The sequence below is a fragment of the Haemaphysalis longicornis genome, unplaced genomic scaffold (assembly GCF_048455015.1).
Source record: "Haemaphysalis longicornis isolate Haplotype H1 unplaced genomic scaffold, Haemaphysalis longicornis Haplotype H1 scaffold_8, whole genome shotgun sequence".
In the NCBI taxonomy this organism is placed as follows: Eukaryota; Metazoa; Arthropoda; class Arachnida; order Ixodida; family Ixodidae; genus Haemaphysalis; species Haemaphysalis longicornis.
In genome coordinates, this window is record NW_027526445.1 from 193893073 (window position 1) to 193914059 (window position 20987).

A 20987-nucleotide genomic window follows, 5' to 3' on the forward strand; every position below is an offset into this window, starting at 1 on the left:
GTGAAAGCCGCACAACTTTTTTGTGGCCATGAAGCATTTTATGTCACAGCATAGTGCTGTAGTTTGATTAATAATCTCCGCTTTTCTTTGTCCCCAAAAATGCATTGTGTAATCCAGTACATGCATTTGTGCCTTTTCCGTTTGCCGAGTTATGCGGTAAGTCTAATTATTTGTCCCGACACTAGCCAGCCAGGCTATAGGGACCAAAAATGTTTTTCAAAGTTTTTTTTGTACCAAATGTTGGAAGTGACAATAATAATAATAATAAAAAAGAACTACTCATCAAACTGTGTACAAATATATATTGGGACAGTATAAACAGAAAATTGTCAGCAGGTACGTTTTGTGCGCTCCAAATCAAGCACAATGTACATCACAAAGGCTCAACTAGTGTGCAATAAATGGCTAAGAAATTTCGAACCCCTACACACGACCTGGGAGAGACAGTAATAGTAGCAGAACGATTCTACACAAGGCTGTATGCCAGAGATATTAGACCGGGGGAAGCCAATGAGAGTGGAAGCTCAGCTCGCGAGGTCGCACTAGTATCCAAAGAGGAAGCAGAGGAGGCCCTCAAGGGCATGAGAGGAGGAAAGCTGCAGCTAACGACGGCATAACCGCGGATGTTCCAAAGGCAGGGGGAGAGGTCGTACTCGAAAAGCTTGCTGCACCATGAGTAGTATGTGCCCACAGCCTGGAAAAACACCAACACCATTCCGGTTCACAAGGACGGGGACACCGAACAGGTCAAGAACCACAGCCCCATCAGCCTATTCTAATAGTGCCACGAGAAGAAAACAAAGAAGTGGGCCATTTATTACACACAGCCCCCGGCTCGCCCACCTTCGGAAAAAGTTGAAAACACATAGCCGTGCTGGCGCCGACATAGCTGCCGCCCAACATCATGGTTCGTCTCATCCTTCTGCCGTTAACCGCATAGGCGACGGCCAGGATTCTCAACAACCCAGAGAGCAGGCTGGATTGAGCAAAGGCAATGTATGTGGTCAATCACGAGATAGGAACATCCTAGGTCCCTTTGCATGGCATTTATCGATTACGAGAAAGCGTTGGATTCAGTAAGCACCACAGCAGTGCCGGAAGCGTCGAGAGACCAGGGAATACAGGGGACCTACACAAGACTTCTCATCCACAAAGGATGTATGGGCAACACAAGCAAAGTGACGAATTCCCAATCCAAAAGGGCGTACGTATGACGGGGAGATGCCATCTCGCCAAAACTATTCACCGTATGTCTGGAGGGGGAGGCTTGACTGGGAAAACACGAGATTGCAGATAAACGGTGAACACTCGGGCTATTTGAGCTCTGCAGACAACATAGTCTTGCCAAGCGAGTCTGCAGAACACCCGCAAAAGACGCCCGTGGAACTATAATCAGAAAGTGAGGCTGTGGGGCTAGAAATAAATATGAGTAAATCTAAAGTAACGGGGAATACATGCTCTGATCAGCACATGCAACATGCGAAGAAATGCTCGATCAAGTGGCAGACTACAACTACCTTGGACAGGTTGCCAGTGCTGGCCCCAACCAGGGAAGAGAAATTTGGCGCAGAACAGGTGCGGGTTGGGGAGCACTCGGCAGGCACTTCCAAATAATATGAAGAGCCTCTGTCGTTCAAAAAAAAAAAAAAAAAATACAACCAGTGCATACTGCCGGTGATGCCATACAGAGCTGAAACTTGGCGCCTGACTAAACAATCGTAAAGCAGACTACTTGGGTCAGCTCAACGGGCCATGGAACAAAGTGTTAAGGGGAAGGAAACGAGCTTCCCGGGTCAGGGAGCAAACTCGAGTGGGGGGGCACCGCAGCGCAAGCAGAGAAAAAGAAAAGGAATTGGGCTGGCCACACAGGCAGCCAGATATGTGGCAACCGGTGGGCCACCAGGCAAGGAAATTGGGGGGCCAGGAATGGGCAGTGCAGGGGAGAGCCCTTGGTCCTGCAGTGCTTCTGCAAGGCCGTTTGTTGATGATCACGACGACGTCCACAGAAAGCTGCTTCTCTACGCAAGAGGGCGGCGCAATTCGCCCGGTCTTGAAGCAACTAGGCAGTTTGAAACAGTACTGCACAAGAAATTTCCCCTCACATGGTCAGAAAAAGATTTCACTGCATTCTGAACTGCACCAGAATGCCTATGCAGGACGCAAATAGCCTCTCTCCATTTGCACCATTAGCTTTTAGAAGGCCATTTGGTTCCGATATAGTGAGGCCGATTCGAAAGGAAGGAGGTTGGAGCATCTCTGCCTCTGGCAACCGTAGCCTGAAACATTCGCAGATACTACAACAGGTTTGCTTCTAACCATGCAACATATAACGGTTCTCGAAGAGCTTTTTTTCGGCTGTTGCCACCTTTCGAGACGCACGAGTAGTATGTTTGTTGATTGGCACAAGCGTGTCTACGACCAAAGAGCGCCAATGTCAGGTTCAGGGCCATCTTCACAATATTCATTTGTGCCTCGCAATAATTCCCATATAGTTGCTGCATGTGCCACGCGTCGATGTCTTCAAATTTTCTTTTCTTGTAAAAACTACAGTCGAGTGGAGCAACCATGAAGCAGATGTACGTATTGACACATTCACAAGTGAATCATTTGAGCGTAACCTGTTCGCTGAATGCATTGTTTGTCTACCATGGAACTGGTGTTACATGTTTGTGGAAAATTACTTTCCTCCCACCCCTGTAACAGCCCGCAAGGGCTAACAGCATTGGAAATAATGAAATAATAATAATGGCACGTGAAGGAGTGGTCAACACAATGGCAAAGGTTTAGGGATTCTGTCCCAATCAGGTTCGCTACCAGGAAGAAATTTTTGTTGGCACACTTGCATGAACACAAGAACGTGCCTGCAAGCCTATGTCCATTTAGGTTTCGCAGTTAGAACTATATTTGCACGCCATGTGTTAAAGGGGCCATGCAGACAAAACACAAGTTGGGTCCATTCGGAAGATTGCCGCATCAGAGGCACACAGACACCATTTCTAACATAATCTTTGCTCAAATAAACTATATAATTACTAAAAAGAGAATGACCATGCGACCCACTAGCTCATTTCCTGCAACAGAACCTATGACGTCATATGCACAGCCGTGCGGTTGGCTGAGGCCGACAAAAGCAAACGCAAGTTAGGCAGGGCTTATAAGCTTGCAGACAGCTGTTTTCATCTAAATGTAATGCATATTCATTTCATAGCAGTAAGAACGGTGGGGTAAACAGTCGAAGCTAAGAAAGTAAACAGAGAAGTACCAGAGCACACTGCCGTTGGTACTGCGCGCACTATGCCTGTTATAGCTGCATTGCAGTGCGGCACTTTGGGGTTGCCTCGGACGACACTGACCGACTGGGGTCAGCGACATTGTCTTACGTGACCCTATTTGTCAGACACCCCATGTTTCACGAAACAATTACTACCTACCGCGTAACAAAAACAAGCCAGGTGCAAATACGGTCAAACACACAGCAAAGGCGAGTAGCGGTGCAGAGCAGTATGGTGGCGCCATCTAGGAGGACTGACGGTAAACATAGCTCTGCAGCCCACTGCAGGCTGAACAGCTCACTAGACGTTCGCCTGAAGACAAGTACACGTGACGTCATGCCAGACGCCACGAAAGCACACGGTTTGGCAGAAGAATCAAAACTTCTCAGTGACCACAGCATCACTTGCTGCCAGAAAAACCCTGAGGGCACTATGAAACACCAAATATCTTGAAAAATAAATAAATAAAGTTGCATTCTGTCCGCATGGCCCTTTAAAGTGACCCAGCAGCACTCACCATCGACTACTTGGAATGTATTTTGGGGTGAAGTCTATTGTCCCTGCAATCTTCTCCCGCAAGAATTACGTAAATCCGTCCCCCTATCACCAAAACTACGTGATCGCGCATAACTGTTCCCTCTCAACTCAACCGCGGACAACGCGATAAAAGCTACGCGCTCTCTCCCGGGTGGCTCGCGGCGTTCTCTTCGGCGGCCTTTGATACGTCAGTTTTCTCCTTTTCTCTGCAACGTGGAGGGGTCTATTTCCGGTCTGGTGCCACAAAAAAGCAGGCACGGCTGCCTGCTCGCAAGCGCGCGCTTAGGCCGTTAGGGCATTCGTGAAGCAATAAACGTTGTTAGTCGAGTGGCCTGGTTGAAAGGAGAGTGTTGAGTTCGTCACTCAAACTATGCATGCACTTAAAACACAAAAGAAACGCCAAAACTGCGCGTAGAAGTTCAGGCATAGAAGAAGAAGCTACACAGCGCAGACGACTATGGGCTGTCACAGGAGATGGAGAAATAAGCTGCAAACTGACCAGTGACAGCCAATAGGACAGTCATGGCCGCAATGATGCCATTTCGGCCATGTCAAGGGTGCATAATGAGGAAAATTGAAGAGAGCGCAGTTGGTTTTTCTGCGTCTTTCACAGTGATATGGGACCTCACCACTTCATGTGCACATGTAATATTTGGCTCAGGTATTCCCGGCAGTGTAATCTAAACGTCGTGCATGTTTACTTGCACTGCTCAAAGAGTGTTGCAGGGTCCTTTTAAAGAGTCAATGGCACATATCATGAGATAAGAAACTGCCTCTACTGCCACAGTACTTTGTGGCTGGCAAGAGGTACTCCCTAGCCCCAATAAAAAGCAAACACAGAAATATGAACCCCAGAGCACAAATGTTGTTCCCAAGTTCAAAGTAACGGCCTGATTTGTACTAGGAAAAAAAAAGGAAAAGGAGCTCGACAGTTTTCTTCCGAAAATGCACTCAAATGACATTTAAGCCCCACTTGGCAAAGATCTTAAATTTGTACGCTCCAGTTATTGCTCTTCTGCTTGCACATTTCAGGGGCTTGACTGGATGTGCTGACAAATGCGGGAAAGAAAGCAGTCCACAAAAGTCTCGCCCACCTCCCCACTCACGGCAGAACCACAGCGCACAGAAGGCGCCAGTCTCACAGACCCACTACTTGTACCCACTGCAGCCGCACCACGAGACTGCCGTTGGTGAAACGGAGCCCGGGAAAGAATAACGACACGCAAAACGGAACGGTGGAGTGCACTTGCCCGGGAGCTGCACTACGAGCCCCCTGACGCCCGTCATAAAAACTGCCGTCTACCGATGCACAGCGTCGATGCGGGAGCGAGAGACTCACGGTGGTGGGATGTGCTCTAGGAGGCGTGCTCGGGGCTGCTCAGCGAGCTGCTCCCCGGAGATCGCTGGTGGCAGTCGCAGGGGCAGTCCGGGTGCGGGGCAGCGTCCCCCGCCGCGGGGGGCGGCGCGAGGAGGCAGTCGCAGCAGCAGCCCCCGGCGGCGCCCCCCGTCTGGCTGCTGCTGCTGTCCTCGGTGGAGCGCTTGCGGCAGCGCGGGCTCTGCAGTCCCTCCTCGCAGAAGTGCAGCCAGCTCTTGAGCGACCCGCGCCGGGGGCTGCGGGGGCCCCGGCCCGTGAACTGCTCCCCGGGCAGGAACAGGCGGATCTTGTCCGGCGGGCAGGGCTCGGGGGACACCGGCAGGAAGGCCTCCAGGGGCGCAATGTTGATGGGGGTCGTGCTGCGGGGCCGCTCAATCGGGATGGTCACCACCTCGAGCCGCTGCTGCCGCGAGGGCACGGGGCTGCGCGAGGGCGGGGGTGGCGGCGGCACGGCCAGCGCGGAAGACGACGACAGGGACGAGAGGAAGTCCTCCGACTCCACCGAGTCCTGGGCCAGCAGGGTCTCGAACTCGTCCTGGCTGCTCTGCTTGGCGAGCACCGAGTCGAGGGCCAGCTCAGACTCCGACGAGAGCTGGCCATCGGGCGACTCGCGGCTGCCCCGCCGGCTGGCGCTGGGGATGTCGGCGAGCGACTGGCATGCCCGTTCCAGCAGGCACGTCCGGTCGAAGGGGTCGCCGCCAATCTCCAGGTCCTGGGGCCTGGCGGCACTGGGCTCGCTGGGTACGCTGTCCAGCCGCTCGTTCCACGCCACGCTGTCCTGCCACTTCCTCGCACTGCTGCTGCTCGCCTGCTCCACCGGCCGGCTACCCGGCTGCACGTCAGACTTGTCCGGCCGCTCATTACAGGCACTGCCATCTTGCTGCTTCCTTGGGTTGCTACCTGCCTTGTCGACTGCCTTGCTAATCTCTGGCTGCCTACTATCCGGCTGGCTATCATCCGGCTCGTTGTGTGGCTTGCTGTTCGGCTGACAGTCCGGCAAGCCGTCGGGCTGGTCGTCGTGCAGGGTGACCGAAAGGCGGGGAGCAGCAGGCACGGGTGAAGGGCTGCAGGGAGCAGACAGGACACAAAATTAGGCCACCACACACAAGCACACAACGTGCAACAACTGTGCGTCGCAAAGTTGACACACCAGCCACTGCACTAACTTGACCAACCTGTCCAACAAACTGGAGTGCAGTCACCAAGCCTATATTCCATCCACAAAGGAACTCAAAGAGACTGGTAGAATTAGCGCAGATTGTGCGGTGCAAATTTATTTCACAACTCGAGTGGGGCATCAATTAAGAATACTCATAGCCAGGTTTACAAGCAAGTGCTTCTTGGCTCTAGGCAGAACGACAGATGCCACACCGGACACTGTTCTTTCGAGGCAAAAGCAAAAACAGTCACACTGGAACTGTAAAGCTGGGGCAAGCCAGCCAGCACATGCACGCTGCTCATTCAGGTCAGCAGATTCAGTTCACACCAAGAAAAAGTAACGGGCTTGGGCTGGCCCTGCAAAGCGACAAAACGACCACCGGGGCAACAGAGTGGCTGCCAACAGGCGAACCTGGGAGGAGGGGAGGCCATTGAGGGAGCAAATCCAGAGGCAAGGAATTGGCCCTAGCAGCGCAGCACAGGAGCGGTTGGAGGTCCATGGGAGAGGCCTCAATAGGCTGCTGCTGCTGACGATGATGGCGACACAGCGTTTGCATTTGAAGTACTCCTTGGCTAGTGCACGTACCACTGGGGCCCTCGCAACTAACCGCCACATTTCAGGACACAGCCCAGGGGTGTGCACCTGGAGTGCGTGATGCCCCGGTCCATCTTTGGTTTATTTCTTAATACGAGAATTTTTCAAATCAATTCCAAAATTCTCCTCTTGCCGGCAGCCGGTCAAACACCCACGCGCTGCCAGGTTGCAGGAAACCTGCCCTCTGAGCCAGCTACTAGGCGCATCGCCCCGACCCGTGTCCCACACTAGCTCCTTCCACAACGTGTTGGTTGGCAAGCACTTGGAAGCGACCAGCCGTAGTCGCACGCACCCAACGGGGGGACAGCGCACAGCTTGGGCGACAACGAAGAGAGAGGCTGGCTCTCTGCAGCCCAGCGTCGCTTGCCAACACTGTTTCCACCGCAACAGCGCCCCTGCAATGGCACCTGGAAGTGCACCAAAGGGGACGACGACGCCTGCCATGGGCAAGGCACAAATGGCAACGCACCAGAACAACACACAGTGGCAGGAGCAGCAAGGCAAGCACTGCACATCAGCACTCCTGGGGCGCACGTGGCCTGCAAAGGTCACCCGGCGGTGAGGGTTGTGGGCGAGCAATCTTTGCGCCCGTCAAAGGTCTTTCCACACGGCAAGCACCCTCGGTGGGATGCAGGAGAGGAAGCCAGGCCAGCACCTCCTGCAGCTCAAAGGGACGGCCGGGACGCGACAGCCCCGGGCTCAATGGGCAGCTGTGGGCAGCACCATACGTGGGCAGAGGAAGCAGAAGCTCCCCTGATGCGGCAGTTAGCCTGGTCCCACAGGGCACAGGTGGAGGCCCACAGCTCGCACTTGAAAAGTCGGTGCTATGGCCCATCGCCCTCAGTGGCACCCACAGTGCTTGGCCCAGGGGAATGCTAGCGGTTGACCACACTGCGTTGCGTGCAGGTTCTTGGGTCCCTACGCCTCGCCCACACACGTTTTGGTGAGCTGCCAGCATGGGCAGCCAGCGCTTGACACGAGTCGTGACCTCTCGTGACCCCAGGCGCAAGGGCGCAGGGGAAGGGGGACCAGCTTGTCACCTTCTCCCACACCACCCTCTCCCCCCTAGCCGACAAGCGGCCCGCAGGACTCTGCTCAGAGATTCGGTCCCGATCGGTTGCAAGGGAAGCCCCCCCTTCCTTCCCACGGTTTGAGCGAGCAAACAGAGCCCCTGTGTCCCCACGAGCGACAGCCGTGCCGTCTGCAGTCGTGCTGCCCGTATCTGCCAGGCAATGAAGCCTTAGTTTGGACAGCCGGAGGAGTCCGTCTACCGCATGCGAGTACCCGAACCTGTGTGCGAGTCTTCGGATCCCGCTGGGGCTGTACGCGGGTAGCACTTGCTCGAGCGAAGCCAGCCCGGGTCCTCCGCTATCCCGCACGTCAGCCCACAGCTGCTAGCGCACACGTGGTAGCCCTGTGTCTGGGTGGGCGTCGATGCTATCCAGTGTTGGTTTTGCCCACTGTGCTGGCACGAAGCCCCCCTTGCCTGCATGCCAAGACACGTTGAGTGAAAGCAGGGCACGTCTGCAATGCCCCCACCCGTCCAAACTTGAGAATGAAACCTTGTCAGACGATCCGGGAGAGGGAATGCTTCGGGGACGACAGAGAAAGAGCTCAGCAGTGGGCTCCACTGTAGACGGGAAGACATAACACCAAATGCCAGGCCAAGTGGCAAAACGGAGCTCCTGCGTAACAAGTGCATAGCGCCGGGAGCGGCAGACTGGTATATGTAGTTGCACTCACTGAAGGCAAGGCCACGCACAAACCAAGGGCAGGCAGACAAGGTGCTAAGCCAAGCCCTCCCAGAGTGCAACCATTTAGGACAGGTACTTGGTCCTAACAGTGCGAAGGCAGGCCCAGAAAGACTGGGTGCAGCGCTTCCATTTACTAAGGGATTCATCGTACTAGCGAACATTAAGACAGGGACAAAGCTAAAGAGGAGCCAAAACACACGCTAGTAGAACTTCAACGTAGTTTATGCCACAGAAACAGGGAAACACCAAGAAGTGCACGATATTGCTAAGTAACTCGGGGGACGAATTGCAAAGCATGCTTTCCGCATTGGGCGAACAGAGTAGAACCGTGGGCCTGAAAATTAATATGCAGAAAACTAAAGTAATGATCAACAACCTCGGGACAGCACAGCAGTTTGAGATAGGTGGCGAGGCAGTGGAAGTGGTAAGCGAATATATCTACTTAGGCCAAGTTGTGACCCCAGATCCCAACCATGAGGCAGAGATAATTAGAAGGATCAGAATGGGGTGGTGTGCATATGGCAGACATTCTCAGATAATGAATAGCACCCTACCATTGTCGCTGAAGAAGAAAGTGTATGACAGCTGCATCTTACCGGTACTCACCTACGGGGCAGAAACTTGGAGGCTCACTAAGAGGGTTCAACTTAAATTGAGAACGACTCAGTGGGAAATGGAGCGGAAAATGATAGGTGTAACATTAGGGGACAAGAGGAGAGCGGAGTGGGTCAGGGAGCAAACTGGTGTTAAAGACATATTAGTAGAAATTAAGAAGAAGAAATGGACGTGGGCAGGGCATGTAATGCGAAGGCAAGATAACCGCTGGTCATTAAGGGTAACAGAGTGGATCCCTAGAGAAGGCAAGCGCTGCAGGGGGCGGCAGAAAGTTAGATGGGCAGATGAGATCAAGAAGTTTGCGGGGATAAATTGGTCACAGTTGGCACAGGACCGAGGTAATTGGAGAATAATGGGAGAGGCCTTTGCTCTGCAGTGGGCGTAGATAGGCTGGTGATGATGATGATGACACGATATTTGAAGGGGTTATCACAAAAGCGCAGTGAAAACGAACAAAACAGTATCGCTCATATCACAGGCCGCATTACAGCGCCGGCCCACGTCACATGGCGCAAATTAAACCCACACGTGCGAACAATCCACCGCCCATGCACAACCCCATTCCCCTCTCCAAAAAATTGAATTCCTTTGTGGACAGCGCACCGATGCACCTTTCCCCTTCTCTGCCTATCAAGAAAGCGTCAACGATTCCTCCTCGGTCGGTTTGAGAGGACGACCTGTACGCGATGCGTGTCTGGCAGAAATCTGGAGTGCAACCCACGCACCTACGGCAATGATCAGCCAGGTGGCCGGCCCCCATATGTGCATTCACAGCCTTACACTGGGGCACCTGCCTGTGTGGCCAATGTGGCACTTTTTGCACGACAGGGGGACCCTGTAGGAGGATCCCCGTCGTTTATGGTGATGATGATGATGATTTCGGGTTTAATGGCGTGGCGTGGCGGGTTAAATACTGTGGCGTGCTATCTGGCTATCTGCTTTGCGTACAGTCATACCAGCATAATTAGTATGCTGTGGATAACTCACAGGCATGTCACACGGAGCTTGCTCACATGTACGCGCATCCGAAATGCCTACTTGAATGATTTCAAGTGAATCTACAGCACTGAGCACTAATGCTACTGTAACAACGCTAGAGACGGGAGGGCAGAATCGCAGAACACCGTCTACAGGTCTTGCATTCACCCTAGGAAAGTCGCCACCGCTTCCACGTTGACCTCCACTGCGATTGTTCATTTCCCTGGCACTACCTCAGCCCAATCCGTCCAGTACAGGACATTACTTATGACCCCCTTATTTAAGTGCCGGGAGCCTTGACAAAATAAAGAAGTATGGTCAGGCAGTTTGTTTCTACGAATGTGCAACCAACCATATGCTTGAGGACCTGATCAAAAATTTTAAACGGGACCTCCCTAGTTTGTACCCAGGCGCAAAGGCCATGTGCACAGAAGCACAGCAACCAAAGCACTAACAAGTTTGGCACAATTGGATTCGGATCGAAGCAAAGCACAGTGTCGCACTGCTGAGAGCTGTCCAAGCACTCGCAAAAAGGGTGCTGTTGGAGCCAGAACTGTTAGAAACAAACGGCTGTCGACAGCTGTGTTCTGCACTGTCGCATACGATATCTTGCGTAATTGTACACCCCAGCTGCCCACGACCGTAGCCTCCGTAGCAGAGCGTGGAGGTAGAAAGCTCAGCAACATATTCGAAGCTCGCTTCTTACGCTTTTGGCGGGTCCCGGGAACGCAAATACCTCACCCAGAATTTTCTGCTTGCAACCTTGGTATTGACCTGCTGGAGCCCCGCGGCCGCTGCAGCACACGGACAGACGGTCGACAGGTTGGCGCCGTATACCCGTGAGATGCCTACCAGGTCAGCTTACAAGCTACAACGCTATTCATTGTGCGCCGGAACCAAACGCTTCGCTGTTTTATGTGCGAACGCTTTACATTGCTAGCTCCAAGATTTCGCAGTGTCAGCTTGCGGTGAGAAATACCGCGGCTTTGGATGTGCGCCGTTCTTATCCCCACCTGCTTCTTGACGATATTCCCCGCCTGCTGGCCTGGCCACATGGTGCCTGCCACTGAGAGAGACGTTGGTCTGGCATCAGTGCCACGGACGGTTGCACAGCGAAAGCTATGCCTCAAAAAGCCTGCCGAAGCACGAAGAGCCGACCTAACGGTGCCACTGGCCAGACGCGCTTGCGCCACTCGAAGTTCCCTTTCATACGCGCTGTGCGGATTCAGTTACTCGTTTTCGTTGCCGGTGCTCCCATGGAGATATACCGACGCAGTTGTGCCAGCAATGGTAACGCCGCCATCCAAAAATCCTCATTCCATTCCCACTCCATTCCGGAATCTCGAAAAGGTGGAATGAATCCGGAGTAGCAACTCCGCAACACTGGCAGGCGCACATCCAAAAACTGCAAGACGCCCATCTCGGGCAATTCGCACGTGTACTTCAGGCCCTCTGCACACTCGGTGAAAATGCGCAGCACATGGGCAGCAACGCTATTTCCATCACCGGGCACAGCTTGATCCAACACCACAAGGTAATCATCGACATGCTGGCATCCCAACTCAGCGCTTCAGCTTCCACTTGCACCTTGGTTGCCCAAACGGAGAGTCTTGCAAAGTACCTTCGAGCTGCAAGTCTCGACAAACTCTGGGATGTGACACAGCCAGCAAGACGTGGCCAAGCTCCACACGAGAGAGAGAGAAGACTGAGGAAAGGGACTGGGAGTCAATGGCACAGGAGCAAACTCCGTTTCCCCACTCTGCCCGAAGGATGGGTGGGCAGGCATGCAAACCACTGGCGCCAAATCCTGCTCTTCCCTCAGTGCTGCAATGGCTGTGGGAAGAACCCGGCGGCAGCAGCCACTGCCTGCACCCAACTGCCGGCACCCAGTGGTGGAACTGGGCACATTTTGGATCGTGTCAACCGGTGCCACCCTTGCCAAGGTGTGCTCTGACAAGACACCGACCGACTTCAACCCGCTTCCAACCGGCACTTTTTCTTGAAACAAAATTTTCCGCCTCGGTTCTTGAAGATGACTCTACAAAGACCAGCCTCCCGTCTCTCAAACTCGCATGTCATATGAAAGTTCCGCTATGCAATTTCACATGCGTGGGCCTGCTCCCTAATACACAAACCTACTAAGGCAAATTTTACATTTGCCCACTAGAAACTGCTCTATAGCCAGCCTTTCTGATGAAATACAGAGTTCCAGAAATGTTTCGGCTTTCTCGCACACTTGCCTCTGCTATGCTGTCTTTCACTCCCATCATTTTGCGCTGCACCGCAGCCCCTTGTACGGGTGTAGCCCGGAACAACCCATTCTCGCTTGAACCCAATACCAAAACGCCCGCCTCAAATAGTCCAGACAAGTTTCTGAGCTCACAGTGCACTTTTAGGCCCCCAAAATTGTGCTGGGTAAGGTAGTGTAGGTTATTGAGTAATTACTACAACATATTTTACTCATTCCTTGCCTAAATATTTAGCACGGGGGCAAATTCTACTTTACATTGACTCTAACTCTACTAGTTAGATGGCGCCACTGACACGTTTTCTTTTTGAAGCTCTGCAGGTGATGGCTACAGTATTCTCAAAACAACTACAGTTATTGTGAACGCTTCACCCGAAAAGTGAAATATTCGAGCTACTTTAAACGAAAGCAAATAGATATGAGCAACAAAATTATGCGTGATTTGCTTTGAGACTAATTCATCAGAAGTCGGTACTTGCGCCGCGGCAGCCAGAATACGCACACCGCAAACAGTGTGCTCAAATGTGTCTTACCGTTTGCAGCGGCAAACGGAAACTCAGACTTCTGGTAACACGGTAAATGGTGGCGCAAACACGATAACGATATGCTAGAACTCCTTATTATAGACGTATAACTACTTAAATGTTTGCTTTTGCTTTTCCACGTACTGCGTGCCCGCCTATGCATTATCCGTAAAAAGTACTCGCAAGAGAATACAGCTTGGGGTGTTCTTAACGCCTGGATGAAAAATGTGTGCGAACTGTTTCCTCCAAGCAAAAATTTCAGCTTTAGAGTTCAATGGCCATTTTTTAAACAGACGTTTGCATATGAAGTGGCCGTTAGTACAGTTTACTAGCCCTTAGCCACACACTAAAATGGATCATACCACTGGCTTGGCCCATAACAGTTACCGCTTTCATAAAATACATTTTTTCTGTAGTTAGATTAAAATGGATCGTACCACTGGCTTGGCCCATTATAGTTACTGCTTTCATAAAATACGTTTTTTTTCTTTAGTTAGTTAGATTTGATAATTATATTTCGCGAGGTCTTTTTCCTGCGTAAAAATAATACAGTAGCCCTGTACTACCCCGAATAAATTAATACTTGCATTTGTTAAAACACCCAACTTCATTCTCAGCAAGAGCTGCGGATGCTACAAACTGGCACTGCGACTGCGGGAAGGTTCTATTTTGTTAATTCTCGTCCTTTCTTTTTTGTCTGGGTGTGGTGCATACAAGTGCATGTGCATTCATATATGCAGCCGTAGCGACTGGCACCATCACCGCTGCCGTGGAGTACGCATGCGAGCGACACGTTCCAGACCGCTCGACCAATGCAGCAGCAGACGGAAGGGTGTGGTTTCACACATACGCTGTACCGGGTCAGACGTAGCGCAACAATTGGCGCCGCGTATCGCAAAACGGACTACTGCAAAAAGTTTGCAGGTTAATAGGGTGTCTGCATACTGTGGCTCCGCCAGCCGTAACTTTGAATTTTTAGGTTACGGCGGACGCAAGTAATTTACAACTTTCGGTTACGTTAGATGTGACTGAAAACATGAGGTTAAAATACAGTCGGGCGCAACTTTAATTTCACAAATCGCACACCTCGGTCTGAGTCACCCGAGTCGAAACTGGGTTCGTTATTCCGGGAAGGGGCTATATGGGAACATACGAAACGGGAAGGGTACTGGGCTGAAGTGACAGGGAACAAAGGAGAAGGTTCAAACGGGAACAGGCGAAATGGGACAGGGCGAAAGGGGAAGGTCGTTTTGCGCCGGGTTGAAACGGGAGGGAACAAGCGGGAAGGATGAAATGGGAATGGGTTCAAACGGGAACCTCCCTCTCGTACACCTCCTCTCAACCAGTACAGGATTCAACTTCGGGCTAAGCTCACATGTCAGGTGTTTGCATTAGTTGACTGTAGAAGAACAGCCAGAGCATTGTTTCAATTACTCCTGCTGTTTAGTTCAAATGCGTCTAAAATGTTTTTAGACCATTCCGTGGACGTCAAGCAGTGCACCCTGAGTTTGAGAACAACGTGGCGGACTTCGTTCGGGAACTTCGCTCACAATTGCTGCCAGTTACAGCGGAGGCCATCCGTGGACCGGCTCCGCAGCTGCACAATGAGTGGATAGCCGGTGACAACAAAGAGGCACCCATGGGACGGCTGCGAAGACCATCCCCTGCGACCGCGTCAAGCTGGGTGTCCTCCCCTTGGCAGTCGCTGCCCGACGACACGATGGTTGCGCACGAGCGCTTAGGAAGCGCGCCATCAGCAACGTGCTCGATGGCACGGAAAATGACGCCCTGTGGGACGCCGACAGTGAGAAGCAGTCATCCTCGGACGAGCGACTTCGGCAGGCACACTGAGTGGCAGTGACGGACGGGCGTCGAAAATAAATGCAGACATTGTGTGTGCACTTGCGTGCCTAATTATTTCTTTTGTCAGCTTTTCCCACCTCAAGGTAGGGGGCCGACCTATATGCCAGTTTATACGGCAAGTTTACCGACAGTTTTTAGAACCAGTATTCTTCAGCTTATTACTGAACTTCCTTGTCGAGTGACGCACCACTACTGCCGAGGCTACTCATTCGGCCGATGAATGAGCTCCCCAACCTCATCTAGCTGCTAAATGCCATTCGGTACCCTCATGCAGCCGTGGGTGTCGGCAGGGGGGGCAAACCCATTGGGCTGAGGGGGAGAGGGCCATGTGCCCCTTTTTCAGCCCCCTGCCGACGCCCACGCATGTAGTGCCAAACTAATGACACTTGGAGCAAGTGACATTTGCATTTGCTCTAAATGTCATTAGGTTGGCCGTGTGACAGGAGTATTACGTAGCCGACCCTGCTCACCCTCCGTTGTGACACGCCCTTGGTTTTTGTGCAACAAAGCTCAAGTGTTCGGTGTTTTGGACAAACGCTGGGGTCAGTCGAGCGCAAGGGCGCATGCCGGGAGACCCTCGCAAGTTAAATATGCTTAGCTAAGTGTATCAAAGCTATTTCTCCGTTTTTATTTATGCACACAGTGTATGAACTTTAATTCATACGTCTGGAATTGTAACCACATGTCATCGTCTGTACGTTACAAGAGTCCACCCCAGGATATCCCAGAGCCACCGAGTAGCTCATCGTCGCACCAAGCACGCTATACAAAACCAGTGGCTACACTGTTACTGAGGATGAGCAGCAGTGCAGGGCGCTGTCCAATGAGTACACCAAACAAAACGCACTGGTTTCTAATCTGCGACCTATGTACTTCCCCTGGAGCGGACGAACACGGGGCTCTCCATTTTGCTCCCATGTATTGGCAACAGATGGGAATGCCACAATATTTACCAACTTCCCTGTGAACTGCAATTACTGAAAAATTAAAGCTGTTCCACTCAATGTGAAAGCTGTCGGAGGTGCCGAGCGGTGATTCGCCACAATGGGCTGTACCGCCGTTATCCGCTTACTGCTACCACCCAATGCAAATCAAATTCCCCACCTTCCCTGTGCTCATGCGCCCCCTGCCTGAAACTGCGCCAGCGGGAGTTCTGTTCTCTTTGTGCTTTCCTCCCCGCACGCGCCGGCGTTGCACTGTCACACTTTGCGCAAGCGCGAGGATTGGATTGGATAGGATTGGATTTGGATTGGATGATAAGCAGCAGTAAGCATGACAATCAGCTAATCCTAGACAACCAGGAAAGCTAAGAATAACCAGCTGAACCTTGGCTCACGCTACATATATCCTGGCATAGCCGATTGGCTTTCAAAGCCTCTGGGTCACGCCGCGGCGAAGGGACCGTGACAGGCCACACCACAACGCCGGGGCGATATGCTGGGCTCCAGCGAGCGAGCTAGGACGACAAGGCGGGCGCCTAAAGTGCCCTGCACTTAAAAAGTAGACCAAGCCTGCCACAATGTTAGAGTTGTCTCAGTGGCCAACTGTCATGTACAGTAGAACCCCGCTGTTACGCTTCTCACTGTTGCGTTTTCCTGGCTGTTCCGTTGTTTGTCGTCGGTCCCGGCATAGCTCCCATAGCATATAATGTATTGCGAACCCCGCTGTAACGTTGCAACTGTGGGCCCCTTCCCGTATGATGCGCCGCAACCTGACCCTAAGAGGCTGCTTGGGCACTGCCCCTTTGGCTTTTGATGAGTCTTGGCCAGGCCTTGTTACTGAACTCGCTACAAGAAGCCACAAGCGAGTGGGAGAGGCAGTCACTAGAAGATGGCCATCCGTCGAAATTGCTTTCACCATCATCACTGTGCTTACAACAGAAGTTTCACTTCGGAACGCCAAAACTGCGTGATGTTAGAGCCGCCGCACTGTTGTAATGGTGCCATGCAGCGTTTTTGGATTAGGTCAGTTGGCAAACAGTGCCGCCTTCCAGTACCGCGGCGTGGGCCACTGCTGCCGTCGACCAGGCGGTGGCTCTGCGGTAGCGTTGAGATCAGTCTCGGCACGTCGTCTGCTGCTCCTTCCGTGCTACTCTCGGCGCTTTCTACGCCACCCACACCACCACCTGCGCCAGTTGCTCCAAAGCTTGTAGTGTCCGAGGACTTGCCAGACACTACAAGCTTTGGAGAGGCTGTCGCGGCAATGGACCTCCTTCGCAGATTCATCGCACCTCAAAGAGATGCTAAAAGCAATGCGGCCTTTCAGGTTGTTGAGAAGCAAGTGGTGCTTACGAGCGGGCGAAAGAAACGGCAAGCTTCTATTCTCGATTTTTTTTTTAAGCGTTAGGCTCACATTGCAGAAATAAATCGTTTTTGTCAATAAATCGTTTTGTATCACAACGGCCGTGTTCGCGCCGCGAGCCGGTCAGAATGGTGATCGAGTGCTACCATGATTTCACAACGCCCGATTCTGTTGTCGACCTTCACAAGTAGGGTGACGGCGTGCAAGTAGTACAGTGATTTTACGACGACTAACATGACTTGACGCCCATCTTAATTGCTCTTGGCAACACTAAATGTGCACATTAAAAATGAAAAAGAAAAAAGAAAGACCACTACATTTGGCGGAATGATTTAACGGCGCCAATTGGTGCCGGCCCATTTTTGTGGCTTTCCTCACTGTTACGTTTTCCCAGCTGTTACGTTCTTTTTTCGCGGTCCGGTGAAAAACGTGTTCCACTGGGATTTGTTTCGGGATAGTTTCGATAAAACAAGAGTTGCAGCCGTTTCTGCAATCGTAGTCCCTCCAAAGACGTCCATGCATTGACAGCAGCCAAGGCTCTCTAGTGTTCCCAACTTCCCTGTGAACTGATGTCGAGATTTTTTTCAACACACCTACCTTAGCTTGGCAGCTACACAAATTTCACCACAAGGATGGCTGTGCCGTCAAATTGGTCAACACGATTTCTGTCGACATACACGGTTGTGATCAGAACCTAGCCTATAACAGCTCTGAAAAAAAATCACTGCAGTATCCTTGATGGGTTTAAAGCCTTCCCAACGTTTTAGAAACACTGCTGTTCGATTTTAAGTTTTCAGTGTGGGGAAAAAAAAAAAAGAAGTACATCCTCAGCAAAGTGCAAGGAGCCTGCATACTTGCAGGCTTATGCAGTCCAGCGATTCAGTTCTCCAAAAGAGGTCCCCCGCCATTCCTTTCTTCCATTGCTGTGCCCACACCCACCGAGGAAGCACACACACCATAGCATGGGCCAGGAACCGCGTTAACGCCCCAGAGGCGCTTGCACCCTTGGAACTCAGTGGCTGATTACAGTTGCGCTGCAGCATCTGCTTTCGAGCAGGATTTCACACTTGCCAGGCTTGAATGTTTTTATCAGGCCCCAATTGTTTTGCACCCAAGAGCACACAGGAATGCGAAGCTTTTGTTTCTTTGCATCTACTGCAGCCAGAACACTCGCACTTGTAACAAGGGCTGCACGTTTCGAAAAATGCGACAGTGCATTCAAACAAGTACATGATAATTGATTCAATGTTTAATGCCAGTAACCCCGCAACCTCCCCAAAGAAAATATCCGTATTCTCGATTACGGGGTTCAACCCGCCAAAGCTACACAGGCGACGAGGTGAGCCGTAGTGGAGGGCTCCAGATTAATTTTGACCACCTGTGGATCTTTAACGTGCACCGAAATCTCGAACACATGGGCATTTCTGCTTTTCGCCTCCATCAGAAAAGCGGTCACTGCGGCTAGGAGTTGAACCCGCAATCTTGGGCTCAGCAGCACGACGCCTTAGTCACTGAGCCACCGCGGCAGGTGAAACGTCCGTACTTGATGCTTTTAGAAAATTTCCCTTTCTGAACGCCTCCACCTCCCCTCCAGAAGGCCAGGCTGAAACGCTACAGCAACAAATTTTATTTCCTACCATGTGTTTTTACAATGCCGGTTTGAGGTCCTCCAAGCACTGTTTTTTTCCCGTTCTAGGCCGCCAATGGTTGACCTACACAAAGAGGCAGCTTGTACCAACTGTTGTCGACTTCACGCACCCCCTCAGGTCTGCCCCCCAATCAGGACTGCATGCGTGCAGGGTGTACATTCGTACTAGGCAGCCCAAGCCTGTCGAGTCCGACTGAAACACTCGCAACCGCAGGGAGTGGCCGTGCCCCGTCGCAGTCGCCTCGCCGGACACCCTGCCGAGCAAAGAGGAGGAGGGGGAGGACCTGGCGGCCCTTACTGCCAATGCAGTCGCAACGCTGCGAAGCCGACTTTGTTCTAGTGACGCCTTCACAACACCACACGCAGTCGGGGAACTTTTTCAGGGCCAAGGCAAAAAAATTTGAAGGAAGCTCGATCGTGTTGGGAAGGACCAAGTGCAGGTAATGGAATCCACTGGAACTAGATACGACGAGCAATTGGGATGCAGTCTTGCAGGAGACTGCCACTGGCAGTGATGATGATGAGAATTCCAAAGGCCACTCTTCGCTTCTTGCCGTGCAACGTTACAAAGGGTAGGTTTCAGGGACGAAGGCTGATCTGCGTGCCTCACACAGAGCACCACACTGCAACTTAGCAGAGACTAGTACAAAGCTTTGTGGGCAGCTTGGACGTGAGGTCTCTAAAATCCTTTAAATTTGGGTACAAAAACCAGGACGTACTTGAAATGCCAAAATCGGGAATAAATCAAGTTTTAAAACCTGTATCTTAAAAATACAGGTTTTACTTCTAAAACCAAGAAAACATTATCAAACGTTTCTTAATGCCTCCGAACCTTCCACATAGGTGATGCGTACCAAAGAAGCAAAGTTACAAAACTTGTGCAAACCGTCTTCTGGAATTGTGCCAGTACTAAAGATATCTCGGAAATTGGGTTTAGCAATTATCAATAGTATATGTGGGATGTTTGCTGCTAGCCCAGGAGAATCCAACCGCTTCCTCTAATGCCACCAGTGATGCTTGAAAAGCTCCCGCAGACGGTCACTGCAAAAATTTTGTTACGGTAGAACCATTCACTGTGCTGGTGCTTGAAAAACGGGGCTGCTTAGGGGCTCGCAATGCACGGCCAGCGGACGGCCCCACCAGCTCCGGGCAGGATGCAAGGGAGGCTTCCCCGTCGTGGACGGCCCACAGCTGGAAGGCTCACGGTGAACGCTCGCCCGTACGTGCGACGGAAACGGAAGAGCCAGAACAGCAGCTACCCTGTTTCACCAGATGTCACAAGCGGGGGACCTCTTGATCAGGACACTTGCTGTCTACTTTTACGTCACCAGCGAATATTCACTCAGCCAGAAGAATTAGATTCCAGGCTACAGTGCCAATCTTTTTCAACTCTGCCAGCACTATTGATATGGCCAATCTTTGAGGGGAAAAATATGGTTTAATCAGCTTCCAATGCCCATCACACGGGAGGATCGAGCAATAAAGGACATTATCGAGTTTTGCATTAAAACGAGGAACCCTGCACAGTGTTTCACATCACTGGAACCACATGCTGGAATTTTCCAGCTCCAAGGTCAATAATCTCAGCCTGTTCTTACATTTGCATTGTGAAACAAATTACACAAAATAAATTTTTGTACTGAGAAAATTTTGCCAAAAATTTCCATTTACAAACTTGAGAGTGTAAAAAAGCAGAAGTCTACAGAAAATTCCTGTAGAGCCAAATTTCTCTATGCTTTCAAGGAGACATGCCAAACTCAAACGAGGTAAGTTAGCTTACTTTGGCAATTCAAATGAGAGAAATAACGAGAGAGTCCGATGATGTGCACCATCTTTCCTTCCTCCGTTATGATTAGTTAACAAATTAGTTAGAGTACGTCAACCCATCTCACTTGAATTTCACACATTTTGTTCAAAGCATAAAAGAATCTCCGGCACTGCAGAAATTCCCGAGGAAACCGCTGCATTTGGCATTTTCTTTTTTGACACTTTCAAGTTTGCAATTGAAATGTGGCTAATGATTCCACACTCATTGTACACAATTAATTCAACGATACAAGCATGGTTAATGCCACCCCAAATGACTTTCAGGATAAACTCGGCATCAGTGAATCCTCAG

At 51.4% G+C, this 20987-nt stretch overlaps 1 protein-coding gene across 2 annotated transcripts in view; it reads right to left on the reverse strand.

The window, feature by feature from the left end:
• The window catches only part of Stnb (stoned B), a 43262-nt gene extending 37974 nt beyond the window's left edge, over positions 1 to 5288 (reverse strand). For both annotated transcript variants that reach the window (XR_013318388.1, XM_077681662.1), the window contains exon 1: positions 5149 to 5288. The gene's annotated coding sequence lies outside the window, so the exon portion shown is untranslated. The remainder of the gene's footprint in view (positions 1 to 5148) is intronic.
• Positions 5289 to 20987: the final 15699 nt, after the last annotated feature.